At 41.7% G+C, this 20,240-nt stretch overlaps 1 long non-coding RNA gene across 1 annotated transcript; it reads right to left on the reverse strand.

Moving 5' to 3' along the window:
• Positions 1-250: 250 nt before the first annotated feature.
• On the reverse strand, positions 251-15,068 carry LOC138426422 (uncharacterized). The gene is made up of 3 exons (XR_011251642.1): positions 14,908-15,068; positions 8,923-9,020; positions 251-1,268 (listed from the first exon to the last, which is right to left on the reverse strand). It is a non-coding gene; the product is annotated as an uncharacterized lncRNA (long non-coding RNA).
• Positions 15,069-20,240: the final 5,172 nt, after the last annotated feature.

Raw genomic sequence — 20,240 nt, forward strand, 5'->3', positions numbered from 1 at the left:
CCATGGGATTGTGAAGAGTCAGACATGACTGGGCGACTTGATTTTCACTTTTCACTTTCATGCATTGGAGAAGGAAATGGCAACCCACTCCAGTGTTCTTGCCTGGAGAATCCCAGGGACAGGGGAACCTGGTAGGCTGCCATCTATGAGGTTGAAAGGTTGTTGCTGAACCACGTAAAGACACTGGGATTCTTGGCTTCCAGAGGAGAATTCAATCCGGGACCAGAGACGAGGCTTGATCACTCAGAGCTTTTGTGTAATAAAGTTTTATTGAAGTATAAAGGAGATAGAGAAAGCTTCTGACATAGGCATCAGAAGAAGGTAGAAAGAGTACCCCCTTGCTAGTGTCAGCCATGGAGTTATATACTCTCTAATTAGTTATTACAGTGAATTAAAAGAATGCCTGGAGGTTGTTAAGACCTCACTAGACCTACTCTCATAATTTACATCTTAGGATAACAGGGTTAGCCAGAAGGTTTTTTCCAGAGACTGTCCTCAAGCAGGATACATTATTGTTATATAATCCTAAGGAATGTAGAAGGGAAAAAAAAAAGGTTTATCCTTTCTTGAGAAATCCAGACCCCTTCTCTCCTTGGGGACCACTAGAGTTCTTATCAACCTGCCTAGGAAATGTCTCTCTCATTCCCTCCTTTTCTTTTAGGAGACTTATGCCAAGGGAAAGGGGCATCATTTTCATTCCATAACTACTTCCTGCTGTTTAGGGGCATGGTCCCTAAATTGTTGAGGCAACATATTCTCCTAACCTTCATACTGAGGGTCTCTGATCCAGGGGCCCCAAGTAATAGTTGGAGGAGGCTGTGGCACTCGTAGGAGCTTGGACAACCATTTGTTAACTTAAAAGCTTTTAGACGGTTAGAAAACCCCATTATACAGTTACAGACGTAAGGCAAAATAGTCATTAAACCAACTTAAACTCAAAATGAAAAGTTACATTATGTCCATAGTTACATCAGTCCATCTTAAGGCTGTTAGATGTCATCAGATGAAGAAGAGGCGTCGCATATGATTGTTGTCGAAGGTATTCGCAGACTTGGAGAAAGTCTTTTCTTTGAAGTGGAGATGTCCACCACGGGAAGCCTTCCACTGTTGAAAAGGGGAGCGCTCCACAGACCCAGCAGTTAGACTGATTGTGGAATTCAGCATAGAAGTGAGCCCAGGACAGGAAGGCATTGTCTTAAGGATCAAATGGCAGACTCAAGATTTTTTGGAGTCAGCAGAAGTAGGCTTACATAGATTATCAGGCCCATCTGAAAAGTACAAAATCAGAGCATAGAAAGTAAAGACATAAAAAGATGTCACTTAGTTTTGGTCAGGGTGCCACCTCTTAACTCGAGTGTGGTGTACCCACGAATCAGTTTCTGGCCCTTTGACAGCTGTGGGAGAAGAAAGAATAACCTGGTAAGGGCCTTCCCAGAGGGTCTCAAGGGATGGGCCCCCAGACTCCAGTGTTTCTATGAGGACCTCGGTTCCTGGCTCCAATAGAGGCTTGCTTGACTCAGAGGCTGGGTCAGGAGTTGTCTCCCAGAGTTCTGTTAATGTCTATTGAAAAGCTGAGAGCTGAGTTACATAACTAGTTAATTCCAAGGCTTCAGGGTCTATAACAATGTCTATGCGTAAGAAAGGCCTTCCATAAATACATTCAAAGGGGGACAGTCCCTCCTTTTTGGGGGCAGTTCGAGCCCTCATTAAAGCTATGGGTAGGACTTTAATCCAACTGTCCTGTGTCTCTTGAGTTAATTTGCACAGATGTCTTTTGATAATATCATTAGCTTTTTCCACCTTTCCAGAGGATTGGGGTCTCCAGGAACAGTGTAAGTGATATCTATTCCTAGAGCTTTAGATACCCCCCTGGGTTACAGAAGCTTTAAAGGCAGAGCCATTGTCACTCCGAAGGCTCCGTGGCAGCCCAAACCTGGGGATGATTTCATGGATTAAAATCTTTATAACCTCCTTAGCCTGCGCTCTACGACAGGGAAAAGCCTCAATCCATGCAGTAAAAGTATCCACCCAAACTTGTAAGCAAGAATACCCATTAGCTTTTGGCATATGAGTAAAATCAATTTCCCAGTCCCCTCCAGGATACTTCCCACTTCGTTGTAATCCAGATTTTGCTAGCTTTTCAGTCTTTGGGTTATTTTTCTGACAAGCCTCACTCCTTTTGAAAATGTTCTTTAAAGTTTTCATTACACTTTTACCTTCAAACAAATGAGAAGCCATCTGGTAAGTACTCTCTGCACCCAAATGAAAACTCTGGTGTAAACCCTTAAGAATTTTCCACTGAGCACTTTCAGGAATTATTTATCGTCCATCCTTAGACTGTAACCATCCTTTATCAGTAATCTTTGCTCCTCTTTTCTCATATCTTTCTAATTCTTCCTCAGTACGTTGGTTTTTTTCTGTTCCACAGGACCTGTCCAGATCAAAGGCGTCTATAGTGAAGGGGTTTCGTAAAGTGCTGCTGTTATGCCCAGAGTCCAAGTCCCCAAAACTGAGAGAATAAGATGTCCACAACAATGCAAAAGCATAAAGGGGTTTATTGCTAACTCGAGTTAGGGCCCATGTCTCATCCAGCACAGTGGAATCTGACAAGGGCCCTGAATCACCTTTTACTTTTATACAGACGGTTCTTTGTTTCTGTAACAGCATAGCTGATTGGTTAAACCGTACGCACGCGGAACTTTTAAACCTCGCATCCCTATCTGGATTGGCTCGGGTCTGGCGCGAGCAGGGGGCTACGGGGATTTTTTCTGATTGGTCAAGCTACACTGCCTGCGGGAGTTCCCAGTGCCTCAGCTTTTCTAGAGAGTAAACCTCAGGCCTAGCCTGCCCCTTAGAGCCTGTCCTGGCTTCAGTTTGGTCCTAACACTGCTTTTCTGGCTTGACAGTCAGCCAGCTGATTACCTTCAGCTACTTTACTCCCATCCCTCTTGTGTCCTTTGCAATGCATAACAGCTACTTCTTTAGGACAATATACAGCAGTTAAAAGTCTCTCGATCGCTCTGAAATATTTAATAGGTTCTCCTGTTGCTGTTTTAAACTGTCTTTCTTTCCATATTGCAGCATGAGCATGTAAAGTCAAAGAAGCATACTTAGAATCCGTGTAGATATCTACCCGCTGCCCTTTGCTTAACTCTAGAGCTCGGGTCAGAGCCACAAGCTCTGCTAACTGCACTGCTTCCCTGGGGGAAGAGATTTTGCTTCTAAAACCTGTTTAGCAGTCACCAGGGCGTAACCTGCTTTCCATCCCGAACAAAAGAACTGCCATCAGTAAATATTTCCATGTCAGGATTGTCTAATGGGGTATCCATTAGATCCTCCCGAGCAGCATAGTTTAAAGTTAGGAATTGGGAACAATTGTGATCAGGTGTTTCATTTCCCTTCTCGAGAAGGAAAGTGGAAGGATTTAAATTTCCACAAACTTTAAGCTTAGTTACTGGTCCTTGTAACAACAATGACTGATGTTTAAGAAACCTACTACTGTCATCCAAATATTAACCTTAGAATTTAAGATTCCACTCACATCCTGAGAAGTCAGTACAGTAAGATTTCATCCATTAATTATTTTTAAAGCTTCAAGTGCTAATAAAGCCGCTGCCCCAATTACTCTTAGGCAGTGGGGCCACCCACGTGAAATTACATCCAATTCTCTGCTTGGATAAGCAATATTGCTGGTGAGGCCCTCGGGGTTGTGTCAAAACTCCCAAGGCCACACCTTTTCTTTCAGTGACAAACAATTTAATTCTGACCCTGTGGGCAAGCTCAGAGCAGAAGAGCAGTCTGAAGAAACTTAAAAGCCTTTTGAGTATCTGGAGACCAAACCAGTTTGTCGGTTTGGGCCTGCTGAGTTTCAACTATAAGTTTATATAAAGGCCGAGCAAGTTCCTCATAACCAGGAATCCAAATGTGACAATAACCTGTGATTCCCAAAAATCCTCTCAATTGTCTTAAAGTCATAGGTAGGCGATGATTTAGTATAGGTTTAATTCTCTCAGGGCCTATGGCCCTAGTCCCTTCTGATATGATTAGGCCCAGATATCTAACAGATTGTTCACAAAGCTGAGCCTTTTCTCTTGATGCCTTGTAACCTCAGCCTGCCAGAAAGTTTAAGAAGTCTCCTGAGCCTTGTGAACAAGCTTCCTCTGTTTTGTTTTTTGTTTTTTTTTTTTTTTTGCACAGAGCAAAATATCATCTACACATTGTAACACCACCACTTTGGAGCTATTAAAGTTTTGTAGATCCCGTGACAAACTTTGTCCAAATAAGTGAGGATTGTCACGAAATCCCTGAGGCAAAACTGTCCAGGTTAACTGAGAAGCTGAATGCATAGGGTCCTCAAAGGCAAATAGAAATTGACTTTCCTCCGCCAAAGGCACTGAATAGAAGGTGTCTTTTAAATCAATAGTGAGAAATATCTGGCTCGTTCTGGAATTTCAGACAATAGAGTATAAGGATTAGGCACCACCGGTGTAAAGGAACTACAGCCTCATTTATTATTCATAAATATTGAACTAGTCTCCATTTACCATTTGATTTCTTTATACCCAAAATAGGAGTGTTGCATGGACTGTTACAGGGAATTAATAGTCCCTGCTCCTTTAAATTTTCAATGATGGGTTTTCAGTTCAGTCGCTCAGTCCTGTCCAACTCTGCGACCCCATGAATCGCAGCACGCCAGCCCTCCCTGTCCATCACCAACTCCCGCAGTTCACTCAGACTCACGTCCATCGAGTCGGGGATGCCATCCAGCCATCTCATCCTCTGTCGTCCCCTTCTCCTCCTGCCCCCAATCCCTCCCAGCATCAGAGTCTTTTCCAATGAGTCAACTCTTCGCATGAGGTGGCCAAAGTACTGGAGTTTCAGCTTTAGCATCGTTCCTTCCAAAGAAATCCGGGACTGATCTCCTTCAGAATGGACTGGTTGGATCTCCTTGCAGTCCAAGGGACTCTCAAGAGTCTTCTCCAACACCACAGTTCAAAAGCATCAATTCTTCGGCGCCCAGCCTTCTTCACAGTCCAACTCTCACATCCATACATGACCAATGGAAAAACCATAGCCTTGACTAGATGGACCTTTGTTGGCAAAGTAATGTCTCTGGTTTTCAATATGCTATCTAGGTTGGTCATAACCTTTCTTCCAAGCAGTAAGCATCTTTTAATTTCATGGCTGCAATCACCATCTGCAGCGATTTAGGAGCCCCCCAAAATAGTCTGACACTGTTTCCACTGTTTCCCCATCTATTTCCTATGAAGTGATGGGACCAGATGCCATGATCTTAGTTTTCTGAATGTTGAGCTTTAAGCCAACTTTTTCACTCTCCTCTTTCACTTTCATCAAGAGGCTTTTTAGTTCCTCTTCACTTTCTGCAATAAGGGTGGTGTCATCTGCATATCTGAGGTTATTGATATTTCTCCCAGCAATCTGGATTCCATCTTGTGTTTCTTCCAGCCCAGCGTTTCTCATGATGTCCTCTGCATATAAGTTCAATAAGCAGAGTGACAATATACAGCCTTGATGTACTCCTTTTCCTATTTGGAACCAGTCTGTTGTTTCGTGTCCAGTTCTAACTGTTGCTTCCTGACCTGCATATAGGTTTCTCAAGAGGCAGGTCAGGTGGTCTGGTATTCCCATCTCTTTCAGAATTTTCTACAGTTTATTGTGATCCACACAATCAAAGGCTTTGGCATAGTCAATAAAGCAGAAATAGATGTTTTTCTGGAACTCTCTTGCTTTTTAGATGATCCAGTGGATGTTGGCAATTTAGTCTCTGGTTCCTCTGCCTTTTCTAAAACCAGCTTGAACATCTGGAAGTTCACAGTTCACATATTGCTGAAGCCTGGCTTGGAGAATTTTGATGGGTTTTAACCCTTCCTTAACCTCAGGTTTCAGTGGATACTGCTTCTTACGTGGAAATAAGTGCAGGTCTTTGAGCTTGACAACTACAGGTATTCCTGTAGTATTTTCCTATATTTCCTGTATTTTTGCTCGAGCCACAGAGTTTCTATCAGCCCATACTCTAGGATTTACATTTTGTTCAATTAAAGGGAGAGAAAGAGAAGGCTCCATATTCATGAAAACAGAGGCATGGACCTTGCTCAGTATATCCCTCCCCAAAAGGGGTGAGGGAGACTCTGGCACAATCAGGAACTCGTGTAAAAATAGCACCAAATCCCAGTCACAACTGACAGAAACACCGAAGTAATACGTTTTTGCTCGTCCAGACAGTCGCATTATGGAAGCGGATTCAGAAGAAAGTGGGCCAGGGGCTTCAGTAAGCATGAAGTAAGTTGCCCCAGTATCTAAAAGGAAATCGATGGATTGCCCGCCCCCCACATTTATTAATATCTGTGTATTAATACACAGGGGTATTAATACTTCCTCAGGTGTAATTAGGATGGGAGCTTGTGTGGGGACCCCCGGGCACCTTCAGTCCTGATTGTCTTGAGAGTCTGACCCCTGAAACCTATGCCTCTGGGGGCAGTCTCTCTTCCAGTGTGGTCCTTTGCAGACCAGACATGGAGCCGAGGGCGGCTTAGATGCCTGAGGGCAATCACACTTGAGATGCCCCTCTTTTCCACAGTAATAGCAAGCCCGTCCCTTTTCACCTAGGTCCCTCTGGGCATTTTTCTCAGGCTGTTTAAGAACGTTTTTCATAGCCATTGCCAAAGCTTCTGCCTTTTCCTTTGCCTTTTTCTGCCTTTCTTTCTTTTCCTCATATTCCCTACCATAATAGACTGTCTGAGCCAGTTGTAAGAGTATCTAAAGACTGATTTGGTCCATATGCCTGTTTTAATAGTTTACGGCAGATATCTGGAGCCAACTGAGTGAGAAATATATCCTTTAAAATCACTTTTCCCTCTTCACATTTGGGATCAATCTCAGTGAATCTACGAAGGGCTTCTCTCAGTCTAGGAATTTACCAGGAGCTTCCTTCTCCTCCTGTTCTATGTCTGCCAATTTGCCATAGTTTAAAGGCTTAGCATGTGCCTGCCTGAGTCCTTCAAAAATACATCTGACAAAATGACTCTGATCCCATATTCCTTTAGCTGTGTTGTCGTCTCAGTCTGGTTCTGTAGTTGGAACTGCCTGATTCCCAGTGGGGAGGGCAGTTATCTCATCCTCCCTCTTCCCTACTGATTCATTACCAAACCATTCATCTCCATAAGCAACTGCTTTTCCCAAAACTCAAGACTTTGAGTCAAGAGTCAACGTTTGTCCCAAGATATACATCATATATTTCCAAGTAAGGTCATAAAGCAAAGTAACACCTTTAAAAGCTCTAATATATTTTGGGGGGTCCTCTAAATAGTCTCCCAGATCCTCCTTGATTCTTTGTATTTCTTGATAAGAAAAAGTTTTATTAACACTCATAGACTGATTATTTCTCCTGGTGGGTGCTTCATGAAGAGGCAACAGCTTGTGTAGCTGTTCCTCAGTCTCTCTGGCTGCTCTGCACATATGATCCCAGGGATAGATTGGAGAAACCTGCTTTTCTTTATCTCTTTGTCTCCTGCTCTCCATCTCATCTAGCAAAGTAGGAGGAGAGGAGGGAGCTGAAAGTTTCACACCCAAATCTATACCCTTAGGACACAAGTCTGGCATATTTCACAGAGAAAAAAAGGGCAACACATAGGCTACTTCTACCCATTTCCCTTGTTTTCTACAGAACCGGTCTAATTGTAAAACAGTATTATACTTAAGAGACCCTCCAACTAGCCACCATTTGCCATCCTTCAGTGGGTACTGCGGCCATGCAGTATCACATAGGAAGACCAGGTGTGTCTTCTTTAAGCCCTGGGGATCAAACCTATAGGATACAGTTAAAGGAATGAGGCTGGAATAGTTAGCTACCATCTGTAAGAGACCAAAAAAAAAAAAAAAACGACCAGCACCCTCTTTCTACCGGAGGCGTCCCTCCCTGCTCTAGATGGGGGTATAGACAGACTTTACACCAAAGCTTTTCTTTCCTGGTTGGGCTTAGTCTGTCCCTTACCGACGCAGGTGACATACTCGTCCCTCCCATTTCTACCACCAAAACAGGGTGGAGATGCACCAGGGGTAGACCTGATAGCATCCCTGACTGATATCCAGCTCCTCACCATTAAAACCTTGCTTGCCTCTGATGCCACCCGGGGTGCGATCAGAGTAACCTTCTGGAATGCCTCCCAGGCTAAACTGCTGGAGAAAACATTCGTCATGTTTTCTGAGTGCCTGTGCATGACCCTGAGTATATTCCGGACCACAATAAGACCGATACGTAGATAAAACTGAGATGTTCCTTCCAAGCGTCACCACACAAGTATAAGAGCCTCCTCTGGTCCACTAAAAGCCAGCGTTACCAAAGAAAAAAACACGTTGTAGTTCCAGTCTGGTTAACCTTTAACCTCAGAGATGCTCTTAGAGATAGAGCTCCATCTAGCTTCCAAACTTTCCATGCCTAGCAAGGCTAAGCGCTTCCTGACTACCAGTCCAAGCTTGGGATCTAAGTAACAGTACACAGTAACAGCATAGATCACAAGTACCTTGAAAGTCTATGATCCTACAGATTAGGTTAGTACTTCTAATTTCCAAGGAGTTATGAAATGGTCAAAGAGACCAAAAAGTTTGACCGAGAAAGGAGAGTTCAGTCCACACGCGTTGCCCATTTTTGGTCAGTCCCCCAATTCGGTCAGTCCCCCAAAGGAGACATTGGTTGCCTCTTGGCATTGGCAGGTCGGTATAAACTCTCGACAAGTTTCTGCCATAGCCCTATGAGGTTGCGCAGGACCGCAGAGCAGGGCTCCTCACTTGCTTAGCACAGGGTGTTTCATTCATTCACGCAAGCACACCGTGTAGATTTAGTAAAGTACAGCAGAAAACATGTTTGCTAGGAGAACAAAGAACTAGAGCTCCAAGCATCCTTACCTTGTCCTGAAGAATCCTGGATGAGCCCCCAAGATGAAAGGTTGTTGCTGAACCACGCAAAGACTCCGGGATTCTTGGCTTCTGGAGGAGAATTCAATCTGGGGCCAGAGACAAGGCTTGATAACTCGGAGCTTTTGTGTAATGAAGTTTTATTAAAGTATAAAGGAGATAGAGAAAGCTTCTGACAGAGGCATCATAAGGGGGTAGAAAGAGTACCCCCTTTCTAGTGTTAGCCATGGACTTACAGACTCTCTAATTAGTTATTACAGTGAATCAAAAGAATGTCTAGAGGTTGTAAAGACCTCACTAGACCTACTCCCATAATTTACACCTTAAGATAACAGGATTAGCGAGAAGGTTTTTTCCAGAGACTGTCCTCAAGCAGGATACATTATTGTTATATAATCCTAAGGAATGTAGAGGGGAAAAAATTTTGTCCTTTCTTCCTCCTTGAGAATTCCAGACCCCTCTCTCCTTGGGGACCCATCGACTTATCAACCTGCCTAGGAAATGACTCTCCCAGGGTCGCACAGAGTCCGACAAAACTGAAGTGATTTAGCAGCAGCAGCAGCAGCAAAAAGTTTTCTAATCTCCATAAATATGTTTCTTTGTCAGAACTTTAGAGTTCTTAGTAGAGCTTACATTATTTCCTTTGTTAATAACCCACAGACTGAATGCCACACTTGCTGTTTGTCACCCTGCACGTCTTTCTATGTGGGTCTCTCTAAAACCAACCATGACATTCACATTTCACTCATTATACTTGGACACAAAAGTCAAAAGGAAAGGAACAATAAGTTGTCACTGTTCTAAAGTATTGATTAGATTCAACCTAAAAACAAGAATGCTAAAACTTCTGAGTTAAAGAACAGATGCTCCATTAATTGATTCATACTAATCATATTTAATGTGTATTAAGATTGCCGGGAGAAATATCAATAACCTCAGATATGCAGATATGGCAGAAAGTGAAGAGGAACTAAAAAGCCTCTTGATGAAAGTGAAAGTGGAGAGTGAAAAAGTTGGCCTAAAGCTCAACATTCAGAAAACGAAGATCATGGCATCTGGTCCCATCACGTCATGGGAAATAGATGGGGAAACAGTGGAAACAGTGTCAGACTTTATTTTTGGGGGCTCCAAAATCACTGCAGGTGGTGACTGCAGCCATGAAATTAAAAGACACTTACTCCTTGGAAGGAAAGTTATGACCAACCTAGATAGTATATTCAAAAGCAGAGACATTGCTTTGCCGACTAAGGTCCGCCTAGTCAAGGCTATGGTTTTTCCAGTGGTCATGTATGGATGTGAGAGTTGGACTGTGAAAAAGGCTGAGCACCGAAGAATTGATGCTTTTGAACTGTGGTGTTGAAGAAGACTCTTGAGAGTCCCTTGGACTGCAAAGAGATCCAACCAGTCCATTCTGAAGGAGATCAACCCTGGGATTTCTTTGGAAGGAATGATGCTAAAGCTGAAACTCCAGTACTTTGGCCACCTCATGCAAAGAGTTGACTCATTGGAAAAGACTTTGATGTTGAGAGGGATTGGGGGCAGGAGGAGAAGGTGACAACAGAGGATGAGATGGCTGGATGGCATCACTGACTCGATGGACGTGAGTCTGAGTGAACTCCGAGAATTGGTGATGGACAGAGAGGCCTGGCGTGCTGCAATTCATGGGGTCGCAAAGAGTCAGACATGACTCAGAGACTGAACTGAACTGAACTGAACCTTAACCTGTGAGTTGTTTAATGGTGTATTTTAAATGTTCTTTTAACTGGTCCTATACGTAAACTAGTTAGAATCCTCCTCAAAGGCTGGAAGTGAGGACTCTCTTAGGTAGTGAGACAAATCATAGTAGGATGCAGTTAGGAGAAAGGATTCCCATTATTCACAGCAAGACAAAAATAAGGGCAACCCACAGAGGGAAACAAAGCCATTGGAAAGGAATCATTATGATTTGATTGAACCAAATTTCCTTTTGTATATTTCAGTCATGTAAACTAAAATAATAAAACTTTTCAGCCTTTTTACTTTCATCAGTATTTCTGTTTTTGCGACTAAAGGAATACTAATACGTACCGAAAAAATACACACTGGATTAATAAATGTTAAATCACCTTGGTTAGTTCTCTTAAGTTCTCAGAGCTTCACCTTTTTTAAAAATTTAATTTTAAAATAAAGGGAACTATATGCACTTTTCTTTCCTCCCAAGGCTCATGAAGTTCATATGGCATGAGCACCATATGAAATAAATGATTTGTAAATGAAAGATTTAGAAACTTCTATAAAAGTGCTACGTAAATGTCAAAATCATGGTATCCAAATATGCCATACTGTTGAATAAATCAATAGATGTGATCAGCATAAGTTAGGAAGTGTTAATCACTCAGTCATGTCCTACTCTGAGACCCTAACCCACTCCAGTGTTCTTGCCTGGAGAATTGCAGGGATGGGGGAGCCTGGTGGGCTGCCGTCTATGGAGTTGCACAGAGTCGGACAAGACTGAATTGACTTAGCAGCAACAGCCGATATAAGGAGACGTAAGAATTGGGCTCATAAAACCAGCTCCTGAAAGTGTCTTTCTAAAGACTAGTGCTGCCAGTTTTCTCCTGAGCACAGAGTGCCTCATCTGCTCTCCACCCCGAACTCCTTTTGGGGGTGCTAAAGGTCAGCAGCTATAGCAACACATGATTTAACCCTTGTGAAGTAGATGGCAAGTGCCAATTTGCACTTGACAATTGTCAGAACTAAATTTGTGATCATTTGTCATAGCTAATGGAAAGGAGAAGGGAATGTCAACCCACTCCAGTGTTCTTGCCTGGAGAATCCCAGGGACAGGGGAACCTGGTGGGCTGCCGTCTCTGGGGTTGCACAGAATCGGACATGACTGAAGCGACTTAGCAGCAGCAGCAGCAGAGAATACATGGAGAAAAAGATTTTTAATCCTCATGAATATGAATACAATTGTTCTTAACACAGGATGACAGTGTTAGCATCATCTTTCTCATCCCAACTTCCTTAGGATTTAAGATCTTAAGACTTTCATGTACTTAAGCAGAGCTCTTTCCACCTGTAAAACTTAACCTAATTTTGTTCTAAAATTAAATTATTTGTGCTTTTTTTCCCCAATAAATAAGTCAGCTGAAAATTAAACACACAACATAAGAGCTGAAACTGGAGTTTTCTTCAGGGTCTCGTTGAGCCTGGGAGACAGCAACAGAAGTTTTCCTCTCAGTCTGTGAGAACACCCCTGATGGGGAGATAATCATTTAAGCTGTGCTGTGAATGTTCATCAGGCTTCCCAGGTGGCTCAGTGGTAAAGAATCCACCTGCCAATACAGGAGATACAGTTTCAATCTCCAGGAGGAGAAAATGGCAACCCACTCTAGCATTCTTGCCTGGGAAATCCCAGGGACAGAGGAGCAGGTGGGTTGTAGTCCATGGGGTTGCAAAGAGTCAGACACAACTGAGAGAATAACACTAGAGTTCAGGGGTTACGATGAGTCAGACAGGGTTGAGCGACTGAGTATGCATACACGTGAAAGTTGATCACATCAGCATGACAAGTCTTTTTCTGTGTGTTGTGTATTGTTGATGCTCTAAAGATCCAGAATACTCTTATGTGCAAAGATCTGCTTTTTAGGATGAAGCCAAAAGAAAGGCTGCTGTAAATCAGAAAACAAATGAGAAACCAAGAAGAGCAGGTCCCTACATGCTTCTCTAGGCTGACTCTATGTAATGAAAGGCAGATTTTTGAGAGATGAGAAAATGTTAATCAAACAAGGAGGCCATAGCTGGATGAGGCTCTAGTGCCATGGAAGCCCACAGAAGCAACCCAAAATCTAAGCTTGTAAATACCGCAGGGTTACAAAATCAAGAGGCTAAGGACAACCACTCTCAAACAGCCAACCAGGCTTTAAACTGTAGACAGTCAAATAATCTTTGCGTGCTTCTGCACTTTCTCTGTGTAAGCCTAGCCCCTTAGCTACTATCAACCAGGGCTCCTTAAACACTTCTGGTTTGGCATTGCCCCATTAAAATCAATGACTGCTTTAATAAACTCATTAAAATTTCAGTGTGCCTCAGTTTATCATTTAACAGCATGATCCTCTGAAGTGTGTGTGTGTGTGCACATGTGCAAGTTCCTGGTGATTTAGTAATAAAGACTGGGTTATTTCCGGTAAGAAATTATGTTTGCAGTTCTTGCCAGACATTTTGCATTGTAATATACAATTGATAAAAGGTTAAACATTTCCATTAAGAAAGAAAGAGGGACATCCCTGGAGGTCCAGTGGTTAAGATTCCAGACATCTAATGTAGAGGGCAGAAGCTCATTTCCCACTCTGGGAACTAAGATCCACATGCCACATGGCATGGTCAAAAAACTAAAGGAAAGAAAGAGACCATTGAGGAGGGCAAATATCCCCATCAGCTTTCTTTTTCTTTTTTTTTTAAATCAATTTAACCATTGTAAAATTTGGCTGTCATAGCCGAATGTCTACTTGTAGTAGCGGTGGTGTTTAGTCGCTCAGTCATGTCCAATTTTTGTGACCCCGTGGTCTATAGCCTGCCAAGCTCCTCTTGCTAAACATTAATTTTCTTATACATCCATGTTTAAAACCACACTACATTAAAAAATATATTAGTTAGAAATACTGCTAATTTCCATACCCATATTTTATTAAACAGTTTTATTCAACTACTTCACATGCATTTTCAGCATCACTGTCTTAACTGTCACAAGAGCCTTTTTTTGAGCAATTTTCAATAACTTTCATTTTTACTTTCATCTCAGTGCCTCAAAATACAGCAATTTTAAAAACCTAGTTTGATGCTATTACAAGTTACTGCAAATTTATCTAAAGCCTAGATACTTTTTCATATAACATTACAATAGTCATATTTTTGCCTTTTTGTTTGTTCTTCTTATGTGTGTTAAAAAAATCTCCAAAATATAGCCATTTATCCTGTTAGTTTTTAAAATGATTTTTTTTAAAAAGCTGTGTTAACAAGACTTTCAGAACTTCAAAATTTGAAGTTGTACTTCAAGATTTCAAGAGTTCATCACTAAATCTCTGTGTTTTTACTGATTTGGCTAGGTGACCTCAGTAAGTATCTAAAGCTGGAATTCATTAAGGCCAATTTCTCGCTAATGCATAGTCCTAAAAAACGTTGTTTTTCAAAATAAAGTCAGTGAGAAGGAGCTCTGAAATAGGCTTCATAAGCATTCTGACATAAGATAACTCATTGTTTCTGACCTTAACATTGGGGCAGGCGTGAGAGGTGCAGAAGAACCAGCAAAGGCAAAGAGACTGAGCTGCAGATAAAGTGCTTAGTTTACGAGAAAGTATGACTAGATGGAAGCAGGGTACATGGCATATCCCCTCCTGAAAGCTCTAGAACCTGGAGGGTTAAGTGGAGAAAGGAGGAGAGAGACAAACTGTGGCAAAAGGAGCAGTCACCACTGGTTTGGGGTCTTCCAGTTGATTTACTTCCCCCTTTCTAACCTCAATGTGCAGTTCCATCTCTCTTCATTTAGTGAAAAAGTGAAAGTCGCTCAGTCATGTCCAGACCTGTGTGACCCCATGGACTGTATGTCCATGGAATTCTCCAGGCCAGAATACTGGAATGGGTAGCCTTTCCCTTCTCCAGGGGATCTTCCCAACTCAGGGATCAAATTGGGGTCTCCTGCATTGCAGGCAGATTCTTTATCAATTGAGCCACAAAGGAAGCCCTTCATTTAACCTCACCTTTTAAAATCACCAGATTCCACCCAGAGCTTTCTTATCACCCAAGCTAATGTAAAGGTGACTCCTTATAAGGTCCCTCCCCGCCTATAGTGAGTATCTTGTAGGTTTTGACTTCTCTCTTCTTTCCCTTCTGTTCACTCATTACCTACACATTAATAGAAAAGTAAATAAGGAGAAAGTGCCTGCCAACCTCTGATTTCTGATGCCTTGTGAAATTTCTCTAGTGCAAGCCCCTTACCTCCTCTCCTGCAGCTGCTTATTCTGCCTTTTTTTTTTTTTTTCCTGGTAGCCGTCTCTGCCAAGCCCAAGATTCATTCAGCACCATCACCAGCTAGCAGCTCACTAACTCTGCCAGTGCATCCTTGTGCACAAGCTCAGTCAGAGAGACCTGTCTTATCTTTTGGTCCAGAAGGAATTCAGAGACCAGAAATAGTGACATATGGTCTATGTCATACCAAATGGGATATGTGGTTAAGACTGTCATAAAGAAATTGCCAAGGACAATTTCTCACAGCTAGTAAGGACAAAAAGTGTCACTTGTTCCAGCATTCTAACTGCAGTAACTGATTAATTGCCTTCCTTGCAACGGCCCAGTCACCGGGAGACTCAATAGGTGTGACCCTAGCTCTGCACCACAGAGGTGAGGAGCCCCAGCTCTAGATGGCGGAAAGGACAAGCAAGTCCTCATGAGACAAAGGAGAAGCAACTAAAATCAACCCTTACCCAGGGCCAGGTTAACATATATGGTAGCCCTAAGGATGAAGATAATATGATGCCTGTCCTATATGTAATTTGAAATCAAAAGGCAAAACTTTATCTGTGGTAGGCTAAAAATTGTTCTCAAAGATAGGCCCATGTACTAATCCTTGGAACCTTCCAGGGAACTTTAGAATCCTTGGAAAGTGAAGTGAAAGTGTTAGTTGCTCAGTTGTGTCTGACTCTTTGCAATCCCATGGACTAGAGCCCTCTGGATTGGGTTGCCATTCCCTTCTCCAGGGGATCTTCCCCACCCAGGGATTGAACCTGGGTCTCCTACACTGCAGGCAGATCCCTTACCATCTGAGCCACCAAGGAAGCCCAAAAATACTGGAGTGGGTAGCCGTTCCCTTCTTGGAGGTATCTTCATGACCCAGGGATTGAACCTGAGTCTCCTGCACTGCAGGCAGATTCTTTACCTTCTGAGCCACCTGGGTTGGGGGAGGGGGGGGCGGGGTTGGCACCTAATGAACAATGCTTTATTTGGAAAAGGGGTTTTGCAGGCATGATTAAATTAAGAATTTTGAGATGAAATTGTCCTGGGTTATCTAGGTGGGCTCCAGATACCATTATAAGCATCCTCTAAGATGCAAAGATTAGACAAACATGGAAGATAAGGATGAGTGAAGATGAGCACAAAGACTGGGATGATGTGCCTTCAAGCCAATGAGTGCAGGCAACCACTGGAAGCCGGAAAAGCCAAGGAACAGGGTCTACCCTTGAGCCCCTTGAGAGAGTAAAGCCCTACTGACACCCTGATTTCAGACTTCTGACTTCTAGAATAAACTTCTGTTGCTCTAAGCTACCAAGTCTGTGGTAATTTTTATAGCAGCCATAGAAAATTAATACAATAAACTATGAAATAAATAAAAACAGTCCAACATAAATGCTGGAGTTTTTTTTCTCCCTAGTTTAACTCCTTTTATTGATCTATTTATGCAATATTAACACTAGAATTTGATCTAAGTCAATTTCTAAACTGGGGAGAAGTTTACTGAGCAAGCTTCTATATGGACTCGTAGCATAAAGCACATTCAGATTCCAATAATATTATGTAGAAGAAAATTTCATGATATTGATGCCAACAAGACAAATATAATCAGAACTAGCTAGTATTTGAGTGAACATATAACTGAATAAATTCTACCAAAAGGTAGTGGTGAATACTTACTGATAAAATTTCAGTGCAGCTCTCTGTGCTGAGATGTACAGCATCCTTCTCGACCCTGTGCCATGCAAGGTTTTTATTAAAATTTGGATGATGATGTAACACAGTAACCAAGTAAGCAGATGACATGGAGGAGCTGCACTGTAGAGAACAAAAGGACTCTGGACAGGATGAAGTGGTAGGTTGGACTTAAAAAGATATAACTCGATATAGACATATTTACAGTCTCTAATTTCAGTTTCACTACACACAGGTACAGAAAAGGAAAAATCTACTATAAACTTCACTCATAAAATAATAATAAAAATGATATTAAATGCTACTATGTCCCACATATTTGATGATAGATAATTGATAGATATTTCTCCCACTTTGTAGAGTAGGCTCAACACAACCTACACAATTGGCAGGTCCTAGGGCTTCCCTTGGAGAAGGCAATGACACCCCACTCCAGTACTCTTGCCTGGAAAATCCCATGGATGGAGGAGCTTGGTAGGCTGTAGTCCATGGGGTCGCTAAGAGTCAGGCATGACTGAGTGACTTCACCTTCACTTTTTACTTTCAAGAATTGGGGAAGGAAATGGCAACCCATTCCAGTGTTCTTGCCTGGAAATCCCAGGGGCGGGGGAGCCTGGTGGGCTGCCGTCTATGGGGTCGCACAGAGTTGGACACGACTGAAGCGACTTAGCAGCAGCAGCAGCAGCAGCAGCAGCAGCAGCAGCAGCAGCAGCAGCAGCAGCAGCAGAGCTTCCCTGGTGGCTCAGTGGTAAAGAATCCACCTGCAATAAAGGAGAAGCAGTTTTGATCCCTGGATCTGGAAGATCCCCTGGAGAAGGAAATAGCAACCCACTCCAGTACTCTAGCCTGAGAAATCCTGTGAACAGAGGAGCTTATAGTCCTTGGGGTCGCAAAAAAGTCAAACAGGACTAAGTGACTAAACAATAACAACAAGGTGCCAAATGAAAATTCAGAGCCACTTGCTTAAAAATCGAGAATTTTAAGACAGCAAGAACCGAGCATCAATCTTGCTAAGCAATGAGTCCCAGTGTGTGACTACACAGATTGTACACCATAGAGTCACCCCTAGCTAGTATTATTTAACATGGGACTCATTCATACAGGAATCTGGCTTGTTTGGTACTAAAACTCCAACATGAAGCATAGACACTGGAACAGAAGAATCATTCAGTGGATATAAATATCTGCAGAATGGAAGAAGGGTCAAAAAGAAAGAGCAATGAATCTGTCAACACCTGATTTACTTTGGCATTTTATCCCAGAATGGTAACAGACTTTAATTGTAAGAAAAATTTCCAGGGTTTAAAGAATCTTAAGACCTAAAAAAGTTTTGTTTCCTTAAAGTTATTTTAAAAAATAAAGTCACAGGGAAATTTTAATGTATATGAATTAGTCAAAATCCTCCTATGTACTTTGGAAAATAGTCTCAAATTGAAAAATAGTATATTGAAATCAAAGGAAATAATAAAGTTTCTTCATGCCCCAAAACAGATCCCATGGTGTCTTGGAATCCCAGAAAATTAACAAAACAGAAAATCTTTGAATAACAGGACAAGATAGTCCAATTGGACAATCCATTTGTATTTCTGCATAAGCTGTTTCATTTATGTGGAAAAGCTTACAGGCTAATATTTTTAAGAATTTGTACTGTATTTGTATATACTTACAAAGCAAAATCTAATTATGGAAACATCAAACATGATAAGCTTTTTAAAAATGTGAATGAAATATTTAAATGCTTCCACAAATTCAGTTTCTAACAAGCTTGGAAATACTTGGGATGATAGCAAAGAACGCTGAAAAGACACAAACCTGAAATGATTTCATTTGCAAGACATGAAAGAAAATGCTTAATATTCAAGCAAAGGAAAATTATGTAGGCACTCTATTTTATAAATATTATCCTGTCTTATGTGATATATATGTAGCATTGATTAATGCCATATTACTTTAATTTATCAGTATATATTTATCAAATATCCAGAGAAAGCTAATTAAAAATACCAGCTACAGTGCAGAAATACTCGCACAAGCTAATCGCACTTGCATTATGAAACAGCCATTTAAGATATAAAACAAAGATCAGCAGATTTTGCTTAGACAATCAGACAAATAATTGCATGTGGGAAAAATCTTAAATATTGATATTGAGTTAATGATGCAGTTTATGACATTGCAAGGTCATACTTCAGTTTAGTCACTCAGTCGTGTCTGACTCTTTGCCACCCCATGGACTGCAGCACATCAGGCTTCCCTGTCCATCACCAACACCCTGAGCTTGCTCAAACTCATGTCCATCAAGTCGGTGATGCCATCCAACCATCTCATCCTCTGTCAATCCCTTCTCTTCCTGCCCTCAATCTTTCCCAGCATCAGGGCCTTTTCCAAGGAGTCGGTTCTTTGCATCAGGTGGCCAGAGTATTGTAGTTTTAGCTTCAGCATCAGTCCTTCCAATGAATATTCAGGACTGATTTCCTTTAGGATGGACTAGTTTGATCTCCTTGCAGTCCAAGGGACTCTCAAGAATCTCCAATACCACTGTTCAAAAGCATCAGTTCTTTGGTGCTCAGCTTTCTTTGTAAAAGTTCAACTCTCACATCCATACATGACTACTAGAAAAACCATAGGTTTGACAAGATGGATCTTTGTTGGTAAAGTAATGTCTCTGCTTTTTATTATGCTGTCTAGGTTTGTCATAGATTTTCTTCCAAGGAACAAGCATCTTTTAATTTCATGGCTGCAGTCACTGTCTCCAATGATTTTGGAGCCCCACCCCCACCCCCCACAAAATAAAGTCTCTCACTGTTTCCACTGTTTCCCCATCTACTAGCCATGAATTGATGGGACCAGATGCCATGATATTCGTTCTATGAATGTTTAGTTTTAAGCCAGCTTTTTCAGTCTCCTCTTTCACTTTCATCGAGATTCTTTAGTTCTTCTTTGCTTTCTGCCATAGGGTGGTGTCACCTGCATATGTGAAGTTATTGATATTTCTCCTGGCAATCTTGATTCCAGCTTGTGCTTCATCCAGTCTGGCATTTTGAATGATGTACTCTGCATATAAGTTAAATAAGCAGGATGAAAACATACAGCCTTGACATACTAAAGTATGTCATGCTTAAAGTATTATAAAATAACACTAAGTTATTCAGCAATAACTACTGTATTTAATGTAGAATCCTCCACATATAAGTGAGGAAGATTTTATATGCATATACATGGCACAATATATATATGTAGATGGCACAAAGGGATCCCACAAGCAACAAATTAGACAAACACTGTGTAATATACTGGGGCTTCCCAGGTGGCACTAGTGGTAAAGAACCTGTAATTCATAGTCACTAGCATATTAGAAGTTTTAAAGTCATCCAACCATAAAGATATTTATCTTTTTTTTTTAACCATTTGACTCTTACATTTACCGTTATGTCCAAAACATACTTGAACTCAGCACTCATTTTTAGGTAGAAAGGAAGCGTGGTTTGTTTACTTGTTTTGCTTCTTCATGTAAAATCACAAGTATTTTGGGATGGTGGTACTTTCTGGAGTTTACTTTGAGAATCGCAGCTCTATACCAATCAAATAGGAGCATGTAGGAAGACCGCTGACATTTAGTGTTCAGGTGT

This window comes from Ovis canadensis, chromosome 21 (genome assembly GCF_042477335.2).
Source record: "Ovis canadensis isolate MfBH-ARS-UI-01 breed Bighorn chromosome 21, ARS-UI_OviCan_v2, whole genome shotgun sequence".
Taxonomy (NCBI): domain Eukaryota; kingdom Metazoa; phylum Chordata; class Mammalia; order Artiodactyla; family Bovidae; genus Ovis; species Ovis canadensis.